Here is a 21,712-nt window from a genome sequence, read left to right as displayed (position 1 = left end):
TAACTTTTCTGCATGGCTGCGAGGGGGTCACTCACCACCGTAGCGAGGGTCCCGTTGTCTGTCCCCGGAATCAGTCCATTCCGCCCGTCCGGGCCTCCGCTCACGTGGCGTTTCCCCTCCAGAATCCTTCGGTCACGTCGTTCTCTTCACCACACTGCCCTCCGGCAGTGCTCAAGTCACTCGCTCTGAGCCCCCCTTCCGGGGGTTGGTGTCTCTCCAGCAGGCCTTGCCACAGGCCTAGCAGGCTGGCCGGTTGGCTGTCCGAGCGCCCTGGCCCAGCCTGACTCTCTAGCCCTGCCCTAGCTCCAGGGAGCGTCCTGCTCCCTCGGCAGCCAGGCTCATGGCCTTGCCGCAGACCTAGCAGGCTGGCCGGTTGGCTGTCCGAGCGCCCTGGCCCAGCCTGACTCTCTAGCCCTGCCCTAGCTCCAGGAAGCGTCCTGCTCTCTCGGCAGCCAGGCTCACACTACCTTTGCTGAAGCAGCCCTTCCCTTTTATGGCTCCCAGCTGGGCCTTAATTGGCCAACACCGCCCAGCTGGGCTGAACTCCCCGGGCCTGCTCCAGGCTGGGGTTTGGGCTCTTAAAGGGCAGTACAGGGCAATTGCCCTGTTACAATGGCACACCCATGCCAATTGCAGTCTGCTGGTTACCGATCTGTATTAGAAAACTCTGGACCTTACATGCCTATAAAACACAGGTATTTGGATGTGAGATGTCTGATTGGTCTTCCTGTGCTGAAGACTACAGCCTCATTTCTTTACTTCAGTGTTTTATAACTCCCTTCCCCTCCCAAAATAAAGAGGAGATTGTGTGTAAAGTAAGCCAAGGTAAAGTGCATTAGGGAATTATTACAAAATCAAGGAATTTGAGGTAGAGAGGTGTCATACAAATGAAGCAATGAAAAAAAAAGTGATATTCAACAGGCTTGAAGCCCCAAACAGCTTAATTAAACTCTGGCCTTATCAAATAATTCAAGCTGAGGAGAGCCCCATGCAAAGACATAAGATGATGACTGATGGTGGCTGCGGCCTATAGGTGCTCCACAATGCTTTTGCGGAGGACAGCTGAGGAGTCCCTTGATGATGTCATTTGGGAAAGAAGAGAGCTGCATGTGATTCAGAGATCCAGGTAAGTAGATGATATTTCAGTGATGGATAATGGGTGGGATGTCTCTTTCTATTCCTCCTCACGAGCAATGATGGCGGTCCTCGATGATGAGTGTGATTTAAAATTGGAAAAAAGACCCATGCTCTTGCTACCTCTGGGGTGGACAGCAGTGACTGACATCCCACACAGTCTTATATAAGCTTCTTGGCGGGAAACCTGAGGTGAGTGGAACTCTCGTCAAGGCGGGAAAATCTGGTTAGAACCAGTTCTCCAACAGTCTCTGAATGTTCTAGAGGGAGAGGGCAAAGCCCAAGATGGAGCCCAGGAGTTAAAGGTGTCCGACTCCATTTTGTTACACATAAAATTACTGTTTTAACATTAAAATCATGAACATATGATCATAAGCATACAGTACAATTATGTATTCCAGATTGACCATTAACAGGTAGAAGGTAGTAATAAGGTTCCTTATCTTCACTGTGCACCATACCATAGCAGGCAGGAACACTCAGTCATGGACACTGTGCCTGCATGGAGCATGCTGCAGGTTTGGGGACAAAGATAAGAACACAAGAGTTGTGCCTGGGTCTTTGTATCTGCACTTTATGCCTTCTACTTGTGCAGCATATAGGCAAGGTGTTGCTAAATACCCCCTTCTATTTCAGTTTGTGAACATTCTTGGTTAAAGTCCTACTTCAGCCCCATTTCTACAAATCGTGTTTTATCCATTTAAGTGGCAGTGGGGCGCTCTTTGTAAGAGGACATCTTTGGAGCAGCCATGCAAAATAGATAGTTTCTGCCTTTCCCTGATGGCTGTCCAATGAGTAGCTGAAGCTCTTTACTGCCATTTTCAAAGCTCCTCTTTGGCTAACACAGCTTCCAATGTTCAAGGTTATTGCCAAGTGATATATTTATTTCTTCCATACAGAGTCCTTGCAATGTAATTATCTAGTATATAATTTTGAAAAGCACAATGATAAATTTCAATATTAAGAAGCACTTTTTAAAAGACTGAATTATAATCTACTTTTTTTTTATTCTTTTGAATAACTTTAAAAGCAAATTAATGTATCAAAGCAAAAAAACAAAAAATTGTATTGCAGTTATAAAAAGTCTTCCTAGATACTTGTTCCATTTCAAAAATTATTTGTAGCATATCCCAGATTTTTTTGTCTGGTCTCTCCTTTTAAAGATTTTTGCCTTTTCACATGTGAACTGTAAACAGACTGACAGATGGAATTCTTTTGTATAAACCATTTCAGATACACTATTCCTCCATGGCTGTGTCAGTTGTTTACAGTATCAAAAAGCCACAGATATGCCTAAAAGTAAGGCAAGTCAGTATTTCTGCCAGACATTTGCACACCATCCATCCCATAGTTTGTAGCCCGGGTGCAACAGAGTGTTACTGATAAATTTCATTTCTAAAGTCTTATTCATGAGACATGTGTGTGAGGAAGAGCAATGAAAGTTGTCTCTTCTAAAGAAAGAAGCTGTTTCTTCTTTGTGTCACCACGACGGCTAGTGAATATCTTCCTGTGCATTGGCCACAACATTTCACAAGAGACAGACGATTGAGAGGACATACCGGTAATTTCTAGAGTGCTCCAGTTTGGGTGGTAGAAGAAACAGTCATCTTCAGTCTTTCTACGACTATGTCTACACTACAAAGATAAATCAGAAAAAGAAATGTATCTTTTTCCGATTTACTTCTGAAAAAGGCTTTTCTGAAATTTGGCCGGTCTACACTGGGCCAAATCTCAGAAAAACCCCGCCTTTGGAACATCCCTTCTTTCTCATAAAATTAGGTTTACAGGGATGCCGAAAAAATATGTCCACTTTTCCAACTTTTTTTTTTCGGAAAAGCAGATGCGGTATCCCGGAAAAGCTCTGCAGTCTAGACACAGCCTATGTGTGATAAGGTGACTCTGGAGGAAGAAAAGAAAGAGAGAGAGAGAGAGAGAGAGAGAGAGAGAGAGAGAGAGAGAGAGAGAGAGCATTAAACAAAGCACAAAGAGGAGACAAGGTGAAAAGAGAAAAAATGGAGAAGAGGCAAGAGAAAGAATAGAGAAATAGAGGGGTGGGAAAAAAGAAAGGCAAATGCACACACCCACAGTCATTAGGGAAAGGGAAGCAAAGAAAGCAAAGCACAGTTATGTCATCGATGTGGAGGAAGCTGCAATCTTCTCCCAAAACAGTGCCACAGAACACCTGAGGTGCGATTACACTGCACCTTTAGCTCAAAATAAGCGACACGGTTATGCAAATTGCACAGCTTATTTTGAGTTAATTTTGAAATAGCTTGTTTCGTCATTTGGCATTTTCTACAAAGTGCCAAATTTTGAAATAAACCGCTATTCCAAAACGTCCCTTAATCCTCATGGAATGAAGTTTACAGAGACGTCGGAATAGTGAGTCTGTTATATTTCAAAATAATGGGCTTGCTTAAAAGATGCAGAATAGCTATTTTGGGATACCAGAAGTATCCCAAAATAGAGCCACAATGTAGACCTACTCCTGGAGTGAGACATTCTGGGTCCAGAAATGATCAGGGAAAGTATTGGGCATAAGTAGAAGTTATATTGACTCACACAAACTCTGTCAATCTCAACATGGCCCAATCTGGGTGCCTATTTTTGTCTCCAGGAACATACCTACCATGCAGAACACTGTGTATTATTAGATGAACATGCATGTCTGAGGAGATCCTGCCAAAGTACTTGAGAGAGAAGCAAAGAGTTCACTCCATGAGACAGGCGTACGATGAGCAGACCCTTCATGGCATATTGGAAACAGGTTTCTTCTTTGCAACCATGCCCAGACATGATTTCTTTGGAAAGACAGCCTTTGACTGCATCGAAGAAATTGCTTTTGTAAAGGGTTTCCACTGAGCTGCAGTAAGGAAAGAAATTATGCAGCAGAGCAGCTGATAGGATCTTTTGCATTACTTTATAAATGGTGAGTGTTTAGTGCTTTTTTTATTAAACTGATTTTCACAAGAATTTCGGGTTACTTTCAGTTTTCTGACAAAAAGATCAAAGTGGCCATTTTCGGGGAGGGGACTTACCCTTAACAACGTCTTATTTCCTTCAGTTCAATTTTTTAATGGAAAATAAAATACATTTCCTGAGTAGCCACATACAGGCAGTCCCCGACTTATGTCGGATCCGCACTTACGAACAGGGCTTTTCTCGCCCCGGAGCTCGCAGGCGGCGGGACCGCCCAGAGCGCAGTGGTCCCGCCACCGCGTCCTCCGGGGCGAGAAAAGCTGCTCCGGGTCTCCCTGGTATGCTGGGGGAGGACTCCCCCCCCAGCACAGCAGGGAGACCCGAGCAAAGCCGCAGAGGCGGCGGGGTTCCCCGCCTCTGCGGCTTTGCTCCTGTCTCCCTGCTGTGTTGGGGGGGACCCCGCTGCCCGTGCGGCTTTGCTCCTTTGCCCTGGATGGGCACCTGATGTGGCCAAAGATGCTGTCGGTTGATGGGCACCTGATGTGGCCAAAAAGCCCCTAACACGTTTTCTTAAAGGAGCAGAGCTTTTTTTTTTTTTTTTGCTTGACCAAATGCGACTGGGGACTCCTTTTAAAGGGGCAAAAGGGTCTTCCTTTTTTTTTTCCCTCAACAACTTTGCCTCAGCTCTTCACACTGGATCCACTGATATCATGGCTCTTTGCCCAGAATGGGTTGGCCACCCCTGAACTTGAGTGTTCCCTGACCACCTCATACAAACCTTTATTTCATTAGCTTGTGTAAAAGCCTCCCAAATATGTGGTGATACCCCTTCATCTCTGATAAACCCACACAGAGTAATAACTAAGCCACGAGTCAAGCCTCAGTTTTCATCGTTCATCACAGGCAGCACCGAAGGTAAAGTCCCTGTGTGAACAGAAAGGGATACAATGACTATGCACTGGGACATACACTGTGTTCCCTGTAAACTGTGCACGTGGGCAGCCATTCAGGAGGGATTCAAATGCCACTCTGCTGATTAGCGGAGCCCCCACGGCTGGCAGCAGTCGGCAACATGTGTTTCTATTGCTGGTTTTGCTTTTTGGAGTGAGGGGGACCTAAAACCAGAACACATTTGGGCTTTTTTGGTTCATATCCAGACCTTTCCACAACATTGGTGATTTAAGCCAGGCCTTGACAATGAATTGGTCTCTAATATTTTGGCTTTACAGGGTTACAGTGATCAATTTGCTGACATACTGTATCATATATACAGACTTTTGCCTTGGCCGCACGACTCTCCCTCTCACGTAGACATCTTGTTGATTAGGACGGAGATTTGAAGTGGACAGATATCATTCTGTCCTTCTGGTTAATGCTGTAAATCTGGGAAACAAATGGAATTTAATTTAAAATCTTGACTTACTTCCTTGCACAGGGAAAGAAGAATCCAAGCAGCTATTGCTGCCAGAGAACCCTATCTGGAAATCTTTATTCCAGCACAACACAATGGACCCCAACAGAAATTTGGCCCTCGTGGATACAAACCAAGCCCCAGCAGCTCGTGAAGTTCTAGGACTGTTTTGTGCATAGTAGAGTTGCTATCCCTTGGAGAGGAGTCAGGCTCGATGGTGAGGAGTGGGGAAAACCACCAGGGAGATGGTAAAATGTGTACTCCTACGGATTTGGGTATAGAATCATAGAACTGGAAGGGACCTCGAGAGGTCATCGAGTCCAGTCCCCTGCCCCCATGGCAGGACCAAATACCGTCTAGACCATCCCTGATAGACATTTATCTAACCTGCTCTTAAACATCTCCAGAGATGGGGATTCCACAACCTCCCTGGGCAATTTATTCCAGTGTTTAATCACCCTGACAGTTAGGAACTTTTTCCTAATGTCCAACCTAAACCTCCCTTGCTGCAGTTTAAGCCCATTGCTTCTTGTTCTATCCTCAGAGGCCAAGATGAACAAGTTTTCTCCCTCCTCCTTGTGACACCCTTTTAGATACCTGAAAACGGCTATCGTGTCCCCCCCCCCCCCCCCCGTCTTCTCTTTTCTAAACTAAACAAACCCAATTCTTTCAGCCTTCCTTCATAGGTCATGTTTTCTAGACCTTTCATCATTCTCGTTGCTCTTCTCTGGACCCTCTCCAATTTCTCCACTATAGAGGAGAACAAGATCACAAGAGCATGGATCATGGGTCTGGGGTGTGTAGCAAAAGAGACAGGGCATGGTTGCAAGGTGATACCTGAAAGCTGGGTGTCCCACAGACTTCACCAGGCCCTGGACAAGGAGGGAGGCAGCTCTGGCCTTCCAGAAGGGGCAGAGCCTCAGGTAGAAGGGTGGAGCCTCAGGAGGAAGGGGCAGGTCTGGGGTAGCCTCCCCCAGCCAGTCCTTCAGCACCGCCTGGGCTTCCGGTGGCAATTTAAAGGGCCAGAGACTCCAGTTACTGCAGTAGTGGTGGTGGCTGGAAGCCCCAGGCCCTTTTAAATTGCTAGGCTCTGGAGAAGCTGGCCTCTTGGCCCCACCCCATTACCGTCCCTGCCTGAAAGCTGTATAATGGGGTATCTCCCCAAAGAAATCCAGCTGAATATTGCCAGGCCATGTTTGCCTGGGTCAGGAGCTTGCAGGGAAAACGGTCCTGAGCCTGCAATCGGATCGGCGCCCGTCCATGAAGAATCAGTGTGCTGCCTGTCAATTCATGCAGTTGCAGTTACAGAAGGAATTCCATATGCTGTCTACAACTGTACAGGGAATGCAATCAAAGCCGAAAGGCTCTCTGCCCCTCCATCCCTTCTCCTGCTTCATGCAACACTCACCCACTCCCCAATAAATCCCATTCGATTTTAAATACATTCCATCATGCATTAAAACTCCTACAATCCCGAAGAAACAGTATATGCGCTACTTCTTCACTTTGGTCTCTCTGAAGGGCTATTAAGTGCTGCAGTGTGGCCACAGACGGGTACCTGCAAATAACAGGATCAAGGCAACAGTACAAAGCTTTGTCTCACAGTCTTAACCCAGGTGTGAGAGAGACAAACCAGGTGGCTAAAAGGCTTCTTTGTTTGAAGCTGTCAGGAAGAGAAGCTGATTAATCTCATGCCCCATCCCTAAACTCTCTTTTAACCGTGGCAGGACATCTCCTCCCATCAGGAAGTCTGCAATGACATGGCTATGTGCTAAGCTCTGTTAATGTGGTCCGAGGTTTAAACACTTCAGGTCGAAAGTGGATAATTGGCAGGAGTGGATTCTGAAAGCTCACACAGGTGTCTTTGAAAAGAGGTCAGAAGTCAAGTGCGCCTCTCCTGTGCGCGATGGTGAGCCTTTCCTGAGGAGATCAAAATTCTTTTCCACGGAGCCCCAGGGCCTTGTAAGAACTGTTATTAATTTAGTTCTGTATGTTCCAAATAATAGGAAAACGATACCACATGTGTCTCTTCCTAGGAACCTGGGCATGTTCGCTCCAGAGAGATAGATTTTCACCTGGCACTTCTGGAGCGGCAGTGAAGTAATCCACTTTCAGTTGAAACAGAAACGGAACAAGAGTTCATGTGAGGGTAAGAGATTTTGCAAACCGGGGGCAACTAACTGAGGAAAAACAAGCATTAATTAGTAGCTTGCTGCAGGGGGAGGGAGAGAGGACTTCTGTTAAAACAGAGGCCGTAGAGCTGGGGTGAAGTCTTGGCCTCAGTGACAGGAGTGTGGATTTTGTCATTGAGGTCAGCGGTCTAGAGACTGCATCCATGGAATTTTATTTAGTTTGAGATTTTCAAAGGGAACTAAGGGAGTTAGGCACAGATTCCATAGGAATTCAGTGCTTCCCCCCAGAGGCACTTTTGAAAAGCCCTTGCCAGCGTGCTTTTATCATTTTCAAACCCGTGCCCAATGCTCTATGCATTGTCATTGCCAGGTGGCAAGTTCCTTGGGGCCAGGGCTGTATTCCCTATTGTAAAGTTAAGAGCAATTCAATGACCTGGCCTCAGCTGCAGACGTAGGCCCGGATCCTTCAAACGGTGAGGCACATGCTTACCTTTCGATATGCGCGTAGGCCTACTGAATTGCTTGTGGCTACTCACACCCACCACTGTGAGCTGGATCGGGGCCTTTCTCACTAACCTTATCGGCACAAATGCCAAACAGAAAGGCACTTTGAACAAATCTACATTAAGAAAACGTGGAATCAAATGAAACTTAACCACTTCAAGTCCTTGTTGATGGCAACTCTCTTGCTCTCATAGAATGACAGACACAACTATATATGGGACATACAGGCCCACCGACAGGCAGGCAAAGTTGCCCAGGCTCTTTAAATCACCACCAGAGCACCATGCTAAGTGCTCCATGCAGCTCTGAGGGCTGGGAGGCGCACTGCGTTCTGTAACATATGGACAGACGGCTGCCCCAAGCCCTGCCCCTTCTGCCCGAGGTCCTGCCCCTTCTGGGAGCACGAAGCTGCTCCCCACCTCCCCACATATCTTGCCCGGGGCCTACCGAAGCTGTTGGCTCCCCTGGAGACATGCATCTAGATCATAGAAATTTTGCAGCAATGCTATCGAGTTCCAAGCAAAGGCCCTGATCTTGCAGTAGCGGGGGCATCCTGAGAGGGGAGGGAAGAGCTGTGCATGACAGCCACGTACAGCCACGCTGAGTGGGCCAGAGGTGCTGGTGGAGCGGGCTGTGGCTCTTGCAGCAGGGGGAGTTGTGTTACTCAGCCCCAGCGGTGCTCCTGCGCAAGGGGACATTAGGGCAGAAAGCCTGGGTGGGAGGGGTTTGAGGCAGGGAGTGCACTTACCTGGGCCAGTGGCCGATAAGATGGCAAGCCTCATCCACAGCTGGCAACTCCCTTCCTGGTGCAGCTGCCCCCCAGTGGTCACTCTGCAATATAGCTATCCCCCACACTCACTGCCGCCACTGGTCATTCTGAAGTATCACAGTCAGACCCCTCCTTTTCCATGTTATGGAAAACAATTACATTCCACACACACCCTATTTTCCTGGCACAATCAACCCCTGACCTTGCTTTAAGTTAGGACATGCAGAAGCTGTCTGCAAAATGTGATGGTCCTAGCAGTTTCCACTTAGGAGGAGTTCTTGAACAAACAGACTCACAGACAGACAAATGGACGCACAGATGGACAGAGGTACAAATCTCTAAAATATAGAGAGAAAGCTTGTTTGTTGGTCATGCTGTTTTCATGGCACAGAAGTCAATTGGCACATTAGGGGAAACGTTGTTTCCCTTCTTGAACAAATGTAGTGACTGGCATGACTTCAGAATAACCCTATTGTCTGTCATCTTCTCCAAATACACTGTAAAAGCACTATTAGAAGGGAAGATAACATTTTCTAAGCATACGTCAAATGCCGAACTCCCCTTTTTAAAGCTGGTTGCCGTGAATTAATGGTGTCAGATCTCCTGTTTTAAACACATTTAGCCAGGTTTTCTATAGGCACCTCATTTATCTTGCAACTCTTTCATCTATTATCTAACCGTAAGCTTGTTCGTAGCTCATCAGCCATACTGATTTTGACAGAGGATCCTGATGATGTGCAGCCAACAGCACACTGTGTCAGATGTATAAGTATCTTTGGAACTAATGGGATGGGAAACAGCTAACCTTCTGCAACTCCTCGTTGCACTCACTGAAAACAAAAATAGAGCCTCATGTCATCGCACATCCAGCACTGAGGCATGTCATTGCGGGGCTTTTATGGAGTTCGCACTTCCAGCAAAAAGCACTGCTTGACAAGTCCTTGGTGTCTGGAGCTTCCAACACCAATTCACCTGTTGGAGTGAGTATCCACCCACCACTCATGGTTATTTGTAAGAAATACCACGTCTTGGGCCCAGAGTTGGATCTCACTTTTATCCATGTCAATCTGGAGTAAGTCCTCTCAAACGAGGGGTTTAATCCAGTCAGTAGTGGGATGGGACATCAGATTTGTGGTTTCGGTATCACCCTGAACATAATTATCGGTCATGGTGTATGTTTGCATTCCAGGATCCTGTCCCATTTTGTAATCCAAAGGGATTGTGTGTACTCCGATCTCCCCACTACTGCACATAAGCAGGGCTCAGCTGCCTCTGTTCCCTAGAATGTCCCTCTATGGAGCTGGGTTGTGTTGGGGCTTGGGGCTAGATAGGGGGCAGGTTGGAGAGAGGGGGATGGGGAGCAGGAAGTGCATCAGGAGAGGACAAGACAGGCCAGAGGTGATGTATGTTGTTCCCTCTCCAACCCCATGAAGCATTCCTGGAAAAGATAATGCAGAGACATACTGTACTGCCCTTTCCATAGGGCTGCCTCAGCCAGCGATGTCCACAGAATGGAGTCTGGAGGGCCGGGACATACCAGGGCCACTGCTTGGGCAGAGATACAGAACCTCCTTGTGAACGGCCCTTTCCTTTCAGGGCTACAGTATGCATTAAGACTAGGGTTTGAGCCCAGGCCCCCTTCCAGCAGCACACTAATCAGTCTGTTTAGTGCAGTTGGGCTTGGAAACTGAGCCCACAAGGTGAAGCCTGCAGGATTCAAATTTACAATGCAGTGTAGACATATCCTTACAGATGTGACAGGATCATCCAGATGTAAGGCCTGTTTGGTCATGGGGCTTTTGTGTGTGTGAAGGGGGAAACTCTACAAATAATAATCTTTTGAGGGAGGTTAGGGAGACTCCTGTGGAGAATTGCTCCTTCCCTCATCCCTCCCCCCCCCCCTCAGCATCTCCTCATAAGTCATGTGCTCCAGCACCTTAATCTTTTTTGTTGCCCTCTGCAGGACTCTCTCCAATGCGACCACATCCTTTCTGTAATGGGGAGGGGAAGGGGGGCAGAATTGGATGCGATACTCCAGATGTATCCTCACCAGTGCCAAATAAAGGGGAATAATCACTTACCTAGATCTGCTGGCAATGCTCCTATTAATGCACCCCAATATGCCATTAGCCTTCTTGGCTAGAAGGACACACTGTTGACTCATATCCAGTTTCTCGTCCACTGTAACCCCCAGGTCCTTTTCTGCAGAACTACTACTTAGCCAGTCGGTAGCAGTGTTTGGGATCCTTCTGTCCCAAGTGCAGGACTCTGCACTTGTCCTTGTTCAACCTCATCAGATTTCTTTTCACCCAATCCTCCAATTTGTCTAGATCCCTCTGGACCCTATCTCTGCCCTCCAATGTATCTACCTCTCCCCCTATCTTAGTGTCATCTGCAAACTTGCTGAGGGTGCCATCCATTCCCTCATCCAGATCATTAATATAGATGTTGAACAAAACCAATCTTTGATACTGACCGCCAACCAGACATCCAGCCGTTGATCATGATCCCGCGGAGCCCAGTATTCTAGCAGGCTTTCTATCCACCTAAGAATTTCTGTTGCTGAGTGTTTTAACACTACAAACATTGTGAGGTGTCACTTTTGTTAATGACATCTTTATCCAAAGTGAGAAGAGGGGCCGGGTGTGAAATAAAGATGTCCTTGTCTAGAAAGGACAGGATATGAAGGACCAGCTTTACACAGAATTTGGCCCACTATCCATGTGTAACCCACACACCTGGTGGGTGTGGCCTACTGTCCCATGTAGTGGCATTTTGATCACTTACAGAGACAAAGAATGAGTTTGCTCTACTGCCTTATCTGAGCACCAGCTGGCTTTTAGCTCATACGCTATAGGCTCATGCACTAAACTTCCCAGGTTCAGTTCTGTCAGTGTTATGCATGTAGAGGAAGCATTTTGGAATTCTGATCCAAAGCAACCCTCTGTTTGAGCAGTGAGGTTTCTGCAAATGTTAAAACCTTCCATCTTCCAGTTTAGACATACTAGAATATTTTGAATAACTGTAAGAGCTCTTGGAAAGTTTGTCACAATAACACTGGCAGTTTATACATTTTGAGAATAAAACAGAAGCTTTATTCAATTAGACTTTGCACATTAGTTGGCAAGAGGTTACTGATTGTCAAGAATTAAGCAGTCCCAAGTGGTCTAACATGGGCAGCCTATCAGAGACTCGTTTACCATTCAGCTAATTATTATTGGTTAGAATAAGAAAACAAGCCTATTGAAATAGAAGCTTTAGCTTGCAAATATAAGCACAGCTGTGAAGTCAAAGGGTCTTATTGATTTCAATGGGTTTGTGAATATGCTCTACACAATCACTTTAAATATCTCGCTCACATTTATATGACTATCTTTGGAGTCTCTCTCTCCTCCTTCCCACTCCATGCGAAGAGTTGACATAATAATTGCTAGTGTATAAAGAAAAGATCCAACCTTTTATTTAAGTCTAATAGTGCATCAGGGCAGTAATACTCAGACCAAGGCAAGTGGCTCTTTAATATGTCTCATTTGGCTCTTTGCAGCACACGATATTAAAACACTGTGTGATTTAATTATTAACTAGTTATTATCTCTTTGCATGTGTTCATACAGGCTACGTCTAGACTACATGGCTCCGTCGACGGAGCCATGTAAAATAGTTTATTCGGCATAGTCAAAGAAGTGGGGATTTAAATAATCCCCGCTTCATTAAAATAAAAATGACCGCCGCGCTGTGCCGACGATCAGCTGATCCGGCACAGTGCGGCAATCTAGATGCGGCACAGTCGACAAAGGAAGCCTTTGTTGACCGCTCCGGTATGCCTCGGAGCAGTCAATAAAGGCTTCCTTTGTTGACCGCGCTGCGTCTAGACTGCCCCGCTCTGCCGGATCAGCTGATCGTCGGCACAGCGCGGCAGATATTTTTATTTTAATGAAGCGGGGATTATTTAAATCCCTGCTTCTTTGACTATGCCGAATAAACTATTTTACATGGCTCCATCGACAGAGCCATGTAGTCTAGACGTAGCCACAGTAAATAGCATAGTGGGGTCTTGATCCCAATTTTGGACCATGGGTGCTACTGTAATAAATGCTGAATAACTGTTACAATTAATTAGTGAGGAAAAGCTAGTCTTGGGTTGCAGCCTGTAGACTAGGATTCGGGACATCATCATGGTTCATCTTCCAGCTCTGTATGTATCCCAAAGTTTAACATATATGGCTACGGCTACACTGCCGTTTTTTTGTGGAAGGCGGTATGCAAATGGCGCTCTCATTTGCATATCTTCTTCCGATTTTTGCAGACGAGGTTTTGCCAATAAAAAGCCCCGTGCAGATGGGGCCATTTCTAGGGAAAAAACCCTTTTTTGCAAGATCCCTTATTCCTCAAAAATCGAGGTTTACAGGATCTTGCGAAAAAGGGTTTTTTCCTGACAAATGTGGCCCCGTTTACACAAGGCTTTTAATCAGTAAAAACTCTTCTGCAAAAGAATCGGAAGAAGATATGCAAATGAGAGCACCATTTGCATAGCCACTTCTGCAAAAAAACAGCAGTGTAGCCGTAGCCATAGAGACTCAGAGTTTTTGAAATCTCATGATGTTGGGAGGAGCAGAGGGAGCTGATGCATGATTTTTTTTTTCTAAATGCTCACAGTTGGGCAGTATTGACTCCTGTTATAAATGATGAGCAGCATCTTACTCCATGTGTGGACAGCTGAAATGAACGGAACTGCTAACAGAAGGTGCTGCTATTCAACATTCACTATATGAAAATCTGGAGTAAAAATTTGACTGACTTTTGGATCTGGTTCCTACGTAGGTTTTTTTCCTTTTTATAGAATTTGGTTTCTATGTGGCTGTTGTTGTATTTATGTCCAGCATGGAAGGCAAAGTGCCCTTGGCTATTCTTTTTCTTAGGGGCAAAAGTTGCTCATTCATAACTGGACTAGTCTCATTCTGCTTTAGTACCAGATAATGTTCATTATGAGCCAGGAAGGGGAGGCTGGTCCAGTGGTTAGGGCACTCATCTAGGGCTTACAAGATCTGTCTTCAATTCCTTTCTGCCACAGATTTGAGTGTAACCATAAGTAAGTATCTGAATTCCCCCATTCGTGGGCTCTGTGAGGACGACCATATAAAAGATTGTTAGATCTGTGAGGACAGGAGCTGTAGAAATAGATAGGTTCATTGGGTCAGATGCATATCCGAGAAATGAAGGCAGCCCTAGCTAATAAAATGCAATTACTTCATAATGCTAAGATAGCGATGCAGAAAAATGCTTAAAAGAGAGATGCTCAGATCTCAGTAGTTCAGGAGCCAAATTAGCAATCAATGTTAACCAAAAGAATCACAGTAGTGTGAATTCATTGATTCATTTACTGAAATACTATATATTCTGATATAAACAGTATGATGGAGAATATTAGGTTTTATATACACAAAAATTATTTCACAGATGTTAGTAATACAGTAAAAGCATCCTGATTGGTCAATAACTTAGATAGCTAATAACTAAATCACAAGCTGCAGTCTGCATATCACTGTCTTAAAATATGCTGTTAGGAAATACAATCATTTTAATCTCGGTTATATTTTTTCCAGTGAATGTTTTTTTGATGAATGACAGCTTGCCAGCTTCCATGTAAACAGCATTCAAGAAAGATCTCATTCAGTTTCCAACAGACTTTAATTGTCCATTTTATTTTATGGCACAAGGAATACCATTTTCAGTGGCTCTTCTGCACTGCTAATACACTTGTCAAAATCCTTTTCATATTCCCCCAGAATGCAACTAACTCCAACAGACTTGGATTTCTGTTGCTGCTGGACTGTAAGGTATTTTACATACTTTGGTTACAGAACCAGTCCCGTGTTTACTGTTTCAGCAATGAAATTCACTTTCATGTCATGCATCATGTCTTCCCCCACTATCATTGGTTTTTTGGATACTCTAAAGGAATAATTCAGGGAACTCTCTACAATTTGTGAGCAACTAGTTGTAAATGAATCATTTCCTATTTGGCCATTTGTTCTAAACCTTTAGTGGGTAGTTGGGTTTTGTTTTGTGTTTTTTTTTTTTTTGTTGTTTTTGTTACCAAGAAGCTGTCCTCACATTGGTATGGGAAAACATTATCTCAGCTCGTTCCTGAACTAGAGTGCATGCAGATCAAACTGATTTTATAAACATCCTTTGAAAGTTAAAATCTTTTTCCAAGAGCCCTATCCAATGAAGGGGGGCTTATGTTGGCATTCGTGAAGACTACTGTGTGTGTTTCTGCATTGCGTTAGCCACAAATCTGTCCGTTTCAGTCTTGGAGTTAGCACACTGGGGAAAATAGGTGGTTTTTAAATGACCTCATCCCAGGATTTAGGCAGAAATCAGTCCAGGTACATGTTCCAGTCTGGAATGTTAGTGGGACCTCATTCATAAACTTCCTTGCCATTCCTTTACACTCAAAGGCAGGAATAAAACTCAGCCAAAACAAGCAAGAATGGTGTTTCTGAGCTAACAGAAGAGGAAAATATATTGAAGCACTTTTCCATTTTATTGGGTTATTCTTGAATCAGGATGCTTTTAACCATCTGTATGAAACTTTTTGTGGTAGTACATTCACATTCAGTTTTGGACTGGGCTCCAAACTCTTAAGCTTTTTTGAAGTCACTCTTCTTGTAAACCTCTTCCTTATACCACCTCTTTTGTGCTACTGAAAATTTAGGTCCTGGGAAGCCTGCTATGAATAAAGATGGCTTTATTTAGCACAAAAGAAAAATCTTAATGTAATTACATGTGTGTGTTGTAATTAGAATGTTGAATATAAACCCCCTAAATTAATTAGCAGTTTTCTGTGTAAAAGTGCTAAATTAGGATTACTGTGATGGGGGCTGGGGGGGAGAAAGAAAGGAACATGTTTGTATAGAGATTAGTACAGTGGGCTCCAAAAAATCCATGTATTTTAACATGATGAAATATTACTTATGTTACAGTAGCCCCTAGTAATCTAGCCATGTATGAACCCATGCTGCACTGTTCAGACAAACTGTTATAAAGGTACATCTACACAGCAACATTATTTCGAAATAACTTAATGCACGTCTACATAGCAGACAGTTATTTCGAAATAATATCTATAATAAGAAAGGACTTCTTACTCCAACTCCTGTAACCCTCATGGTATGAGGAGTAAGGGACGTCAGAGGAAGAGTGCTCTATTTTGAAATAAGTGCTGTGTAGACACTCCCAATTTTGAAATAAGCTATTTCAAAATAAGCTACACAATTGACGTAGCTCAATTTGTGGCGCTTATTTCGAGTTAAGCCCTGCTGTGTAGACACGGACTGAGTTCTCTACCTGAAGAGCTCTGCTTCTGAATGGACAACCCAGACAGTTCTCTTCAGATGATGGGGGAGTTGTGCTGAGTAGATTGGAGAGGCTGTGTATGTGTGGCACTGTCTTGTGTTATGAAAAACCCACAAGGTTGTTTTAAGACAAAAGAATGAAGAAGTCACATGGCCACTAGACACAAGGGAGATCACATCTCACCTGGACAGTTAACAGACATATAAAAAAACTCAGGTCATCTGAAGAAGTGGGTTGCGCCCACGAAAGCTCATGATACCATCTACATGTTTTGTTAGTCTTTATGGTTCTACTAGTCTATTTGTTGGTTTTTTTAAGTTTTTCCTGTTACAGACTAACTCAGCTACCCTACTGAAGCTACTAGACATAGGGGCTGTGTCTACACTGGGCCACTTATTCCGGAAAATCAGCCGCTTTTCCGGAATAAGCTGCGAGCTGTCTACACTGGCCCTTGAATTTCTGGAAAAGCAACGATGCTCTACTGTACAAAATCAGCCGCTATTCCGGAAAAACTATTCTGCTCCCGCTCGGGCATAAGTCCTTATTCTGGAACACTGTTCCGGAAAAGGGCCAGTGTAGACAGCCCAGTAGTCTTTTCCGGAAAAAAGCCCCTATCGCGAAAATGACGATCGGGGCTCTTTTCCGGAAAAGCGTGTCTACATTGGCCACAGACGCTTTTCCGGAAAAAGGGCTTTTCCAGAAAAGCAGCCTGCCAATGTAGACGCTCCTTTTCCGGAAAAACTGAAAACGGAATAGTATTCCGTTTTAAGCATTTCCGGAAATTCATGCCAGTGTAGACACAGCCCTAGTGAGTATGGGGCAGTAAATTATGTCCTAGAGCTCATTAGCAGGAGCAACGAGAGCAACTGGAGAAGAGAGGTTGTAAAAGAAGTTAGATTAGAAAGAAAGTCACCTGACATGTCCCTCATTCTAGAATAAGAATGGGCAGGGAATTATAAGTAGAGCTGTGTGGGAATTTTTCAACAAAATGTTTGGTTTTTTTTTTGTTGGCAAATGCCAATTTATTGAAACTGAAACTTTTCAGGAGAATGTACCAGTTTTGACAAAATTTTAGTTGGGAAAGATTTCTCAGATCGAGGGTGGAATGTCTGACCAAAACCAGAGAGAGAGAGAGAGACCCCAAAATAGCCAATAGTCTAGTGCTTTCACTTGGGATGCAGGATTGTGGGAGAGCAGGGACTTGAAGCTGGGTTGGTCTTGGTTTCATTCCAGTGAAGAACAGGAAAATGTTTGAAATCTCAAAGATTCCTGGGATAGGAAAACTGTTTCCTACCCATCTCTAATGCTAAAGAGCTTCAATGTGTGGCAGGGAAGACAGTGAAGAATGGATGGGTTTTATGTTAGGAACTTGTAGAGGAAATGGAGGATTTATGGCGAGGACATGAACTCTAGCCAAGTCATAAAGCAACCATATTGCTAGCAATGAGATTTTCAGAGCAGACATGGAGACTTTGACCCTGAAGGAAGGCATTCGTATACAGAGGACATGTGTCTAAATCCTTTTAACTGCTTTGAAAATCTCAGCCTACATTTTTGAGTGATTATTTAAACTGAGAGTGGAGGAGTGTTAGAGAAGCATTTATTTCAGGCCATAAACATATAGGTGGCTAGACTTAGTTGAAGGAGCTTTGAAAGAAGGATTCATTAGGAAATATTGAATTTCTAGGGGCCATAACAATACAAAGTACTGAGGTAAAGACACCACTCCAAACAGAAGCAGTCTGTCACATAGTGGGCTGAACAGCAATGGGTTTAACCACCAAACATGGTAAGAGAGCTGTACTATTTAGCTTGGCAAGAGAGAGGTGACATATCAGAGACGTGGTCGGATGTTGTAAATTAATGGGGCAGAGCAATCCCTGGCTATTAACAATACAGGAAGCTCAGGATACTTTGCGGGGTTGGAGAAAGCGAGAAGCTGAATGATCCCAAACGAATGCCATTAAAAGATCATTCCAGCATGGAGGCAACCTTGCAGTAGAACCTCTTTGGTTACAAATTCCAGGTAAAATGATACGTAGGCCATGTAAATGTAGCAGTGTCAGTCTCAGGATATTGGAGAGACACTGTGGGCGAGGTAATAGCTTTGATTGGACCCACTTCTGTTGGTGAGAGAGCCAAGCTTTCGAGCCATGCGGAGCTCGCACAGCAGTCGGTCCAATCAATGATATTACCTCACCCACCTTGTCTGGGTTAAAATGATAGGAATATCCTGCAGACCTCCCAAGCAACGATTAGAGTCTTTGTCTTTTAAGGGAGATGCAAACTTTACTGGTACAGAGTAAAGCGTCAAGGACTGAGGACAAAGACGGCTGGTGCGACAGGGCTTGTACGCAGGGCCAGCTTTAGGCCGATTCGCCCGATTCCCCCGAATCGGACCCCGCGCCTAAAAGGGCCCCGTGCCCTAAAGCCAGAGGGCCCCGTGCCCTAAACCCAGAAGTGTGCCGGGCGTGCTGTGGGAGGGGGCGTCGGCCCTGGAGGAGTAGCATGGCGGCTTCCGTGCGCCGTGGGAGGGGGAGTCGGCGTTTGGCTGGAAGGTGGGACTCTGTAGCCAGTGACTTAAAGGGGCTGTGAGTTGTTTGTTTGTGTGCTGGGTTTTTTTTTTTTTTAGCTCAACCAAAATTTGGTTCGAATTGGGCCCTGCACTTTCTAAAGTGACATGAATGATTAAAGGTTTAGAGAACATGACCTATGAAGCCAGGCTTCATGAACTGGGCTTGTTTAGTTTGGAAAAAAGAAGATTAAGGGGGGACATGATAGCGGTTTTCAAATATCTAAAAGGGTGTCACAAGGAGGAAGGAGAAAATTTGTTCCTCTTGGTTACTGAGGACAGGACAAGGAATAATGGGCTTAAAGTGCAGCAGGGGAGGTTTAGATTGGACATTAGGAAAAAAATCCTAACTGTCAGGGTGGTCAATTATTGGAATAAATTGCCAAGGGAGGTGGTGGAATCTCCCTCTCTGGAGATATTTAAGAACAGGTTAGATAGACATCTGTCAGGGATGGTGTAGACAGAGCTTGGTCCTGCCTTGAGGGCGGGGGGCTGGACTCGATGACCTCTCGAGGTCCCTTCCAGTCCTATTATTCTATGAAAGCCGGCCCTGCTTGTACGTTACAAGAGGTAGCAGAAATCAGGATTATTTAGTCTGATAAAATGAAGAGCTGAAGTTAATTTGTCTGCACAGAGTTGTAATGGGCATTTATGGGCACAAGCTGTAAGTCATCTAAGTACTGTACTCACTGTGAAACTGATCAGACTCTCCTTGTTGTTTGGTCCTATTACACAAACGCAAGGTTTCATTTGATTGAGTCGGAGGTTCTCAAACTTTTTGGGCTCCGGAGCCCTTTACATGCTTAAAAATGTATGTGGCGCCTCAGCAGTCCACTGATTGTATGTGCTGTACCAATCAATTCTCAATTATGCTTTTGAAGGTTTTCCAGTTTGTCAACCTCGCGGAGCCCCTGGAGATGTCTCGTGGATCCTGGGGCTCCGTGGAGCACACTTTGAGAAACACTGGATTAAGAAAGTGAAAGAAACAAAAGGAAATTCTACTTCATATTATTCCAGATTCTACCATCCGTACTTATGTCAGGTAGTACTTGACTCTCTGGGTACCTTATACAACTCAATCTTAAGTCTATTTTTATTCATTTTTGGAGATTTGAGAACTCATAGACTTTAGGTACAGAAGATACCAACATGATCAATTAGCCTGACCTGCACATTGCAGAAACTGGCTCATCCACTCCTTAAATAGAACCCTAACTTCCGGCTGAGTCACTGAGATCTGCAAATAGTGGTTTTAAAGACTTCAAGTTACAGAGAATCCACCATTTATACTAGCTTAACCCTGTAAGTGACCCATGCCCCCTGCAGATGGCAGCGAAAATCCCCCAGGGTCTCTGCCAATCTGACCCATGGGAAAATTCCTTCCCATTCCAAATATGGTGATCAGTTAGATGCTGAGCATATGGGCAAAACCTGGGAAAGAATTCTCTGTAGTAACTCCCCAACTAATGTCGCCTCACCAGCAATTGGAAATATTTGCTGCTAGCAGTCACATCCCATCATCCCATCTCCTCCATAATCTTATCAAAGGGTATGTCTATACTAGCCCCCTAGTTCGAACTAAGGAGGCTAATGTAGGCATTCAAAGTTGCAAATGAAGTCCAGGATTTAAATATCCCGGGCTTTATTTGCATCTTCCCGTCCGGTCACCATTTTTAAATCCCCTTAGTCCAAACTAACTGCCCGCGGCTACACGCGGCAGTCAAACATTAACTCAAACTAAGTCCTTAGTTCGAGTTAACTGTTACACCTCGTGGAATGAGGTATAACAGTTAACTCAAACTAAGGACTTAGTTCGAGTTAATGTTTGACTGCCGCGTGTAGCCGCGGGCAGTTAGTTTGGACTAAGGGGATTTAAAAATGGTGACCGGACGGGAAGATGCAAATAAAGCCCGGGATATTTAAATCCCAGGCTTCATTCGCAACTTCGAATGCCTACATTAGCCTCCCTAGTTCGAACTAGGGGGCTAGTGTAGACATACCCAAAGTCACTCTCAAAGTCAGTTAAGATTTTTGCCACCACTGGACAAGGGGAAAATATTTCACATGTGCCTCTTCTGGTTACCCAGTCTGACCTCCTGGTTAACCACAAGCCATAGTATTTCACCCAATAATTTCTGCCTCAGTCTCAGCCTGCCTTTGATTTGTCATAATTTTTTGGAAGGATATCCAGCCTTGATTTAGACTTCAAAAGATGGATAATCCATCACATCCCTAAGCAAGTTGTTGCAATGTCTAATTAACCACACAAAAAAGAAATGTGTACCTTATTTCTCATTTGAATGTGTCTAATTTCCGTTTCCAACTATTGGATCTTATTATGCCTTTTGCTGCTCATCCATTTAGCTCTCCAGAAATATCCTCCCCATGTACATACTGGAGAAATACAAGAGGCCGTATAGTAGAAATGTGGAAGAACAGAACAGTCTATCCATTAATAAAATTCTTCTTAAGACAGTTTTCTTCTGGCTGAAATGGGTAAAAGCTTAGTCTGACAATCTTTAAACACATTATAATTGATGGATCACAGGGGATCAAGTCAGGTCTTATCAGTTGATATGATACAATCTAGCCCAACTTGTTCAGAGATGGCAGTAGCCAAATGAACTACTCGAAGAGACAGCTGCAAAAAGTTCCTCTCTTAATTGCAGTTGCCTGGAATAGTTTCTGGTAGTTCAAATAATGTGTAATACATCTACATCCTGATCCAAAGCCCACTAAAATCCATGTAAAGTCTCATTTTTTTAAACGGGTTTTCAGTCAACCCCTTAACTCCTTGAAATGACAGTTGTACCTCTAACTAAACATAGAACAATTTAATTTGGCAAAAAAAACCTACATAATTCCCTTTCATTGGTACAATCTAGAGATAATCAGATGACAAGTTCTATGTA

The 21,712-nt window shown here is 44.4% G+C and overlaps 1 long non-coding RNA gene across 3 annotated transcripts in view; it reads left to right on the top strand.

The window, feature by feature from the left end:
- Positions 1-3,517: 3,517 nt before the first annotated feature.
- LOC142829050 (uncharacterized) overlaps positions 3,518-21,712 on the top strand; it is a 28,126-nt gene continuing 9,931 nt past the window's right edge. For 2 of the 3 annotated variants that reach the window (XR_012903248.1, XR_012903246.1), the window contains exons 1-4: positions 3,518-4,063; positions 5,489-5,681; positions 7,501-7,613; positions 19,682-19,842. This is a non-coding gene — a long non-coding RNA (uncharacterized LOC142829050). The remainder of the gene's footprint in view (positions 4,064-5,488; positions 5,682-7,500; positions 7,614-19,681; positions 19,843-21,712) is intronic. The other variant, XR_012903247.1, reaches the window with a different exon arrangement.

Source organism: Pelodiscus sinensis, chromosome 4 (genome assembly GCF_049634645.1).
Source record: "Pelodiscus sinensis isolate JC-2024 chromosome 4, ASM4963464v1, whole genome shotgun sequence".
NCBI lineage: Eukaryota > Metazoa > Chordata > Testudines > Trionychidae > Pelodiscus > Pelodiscus sinensis.
This window is presented reverse-complemented; position numbering and strand designations above follow the sequence as displayed.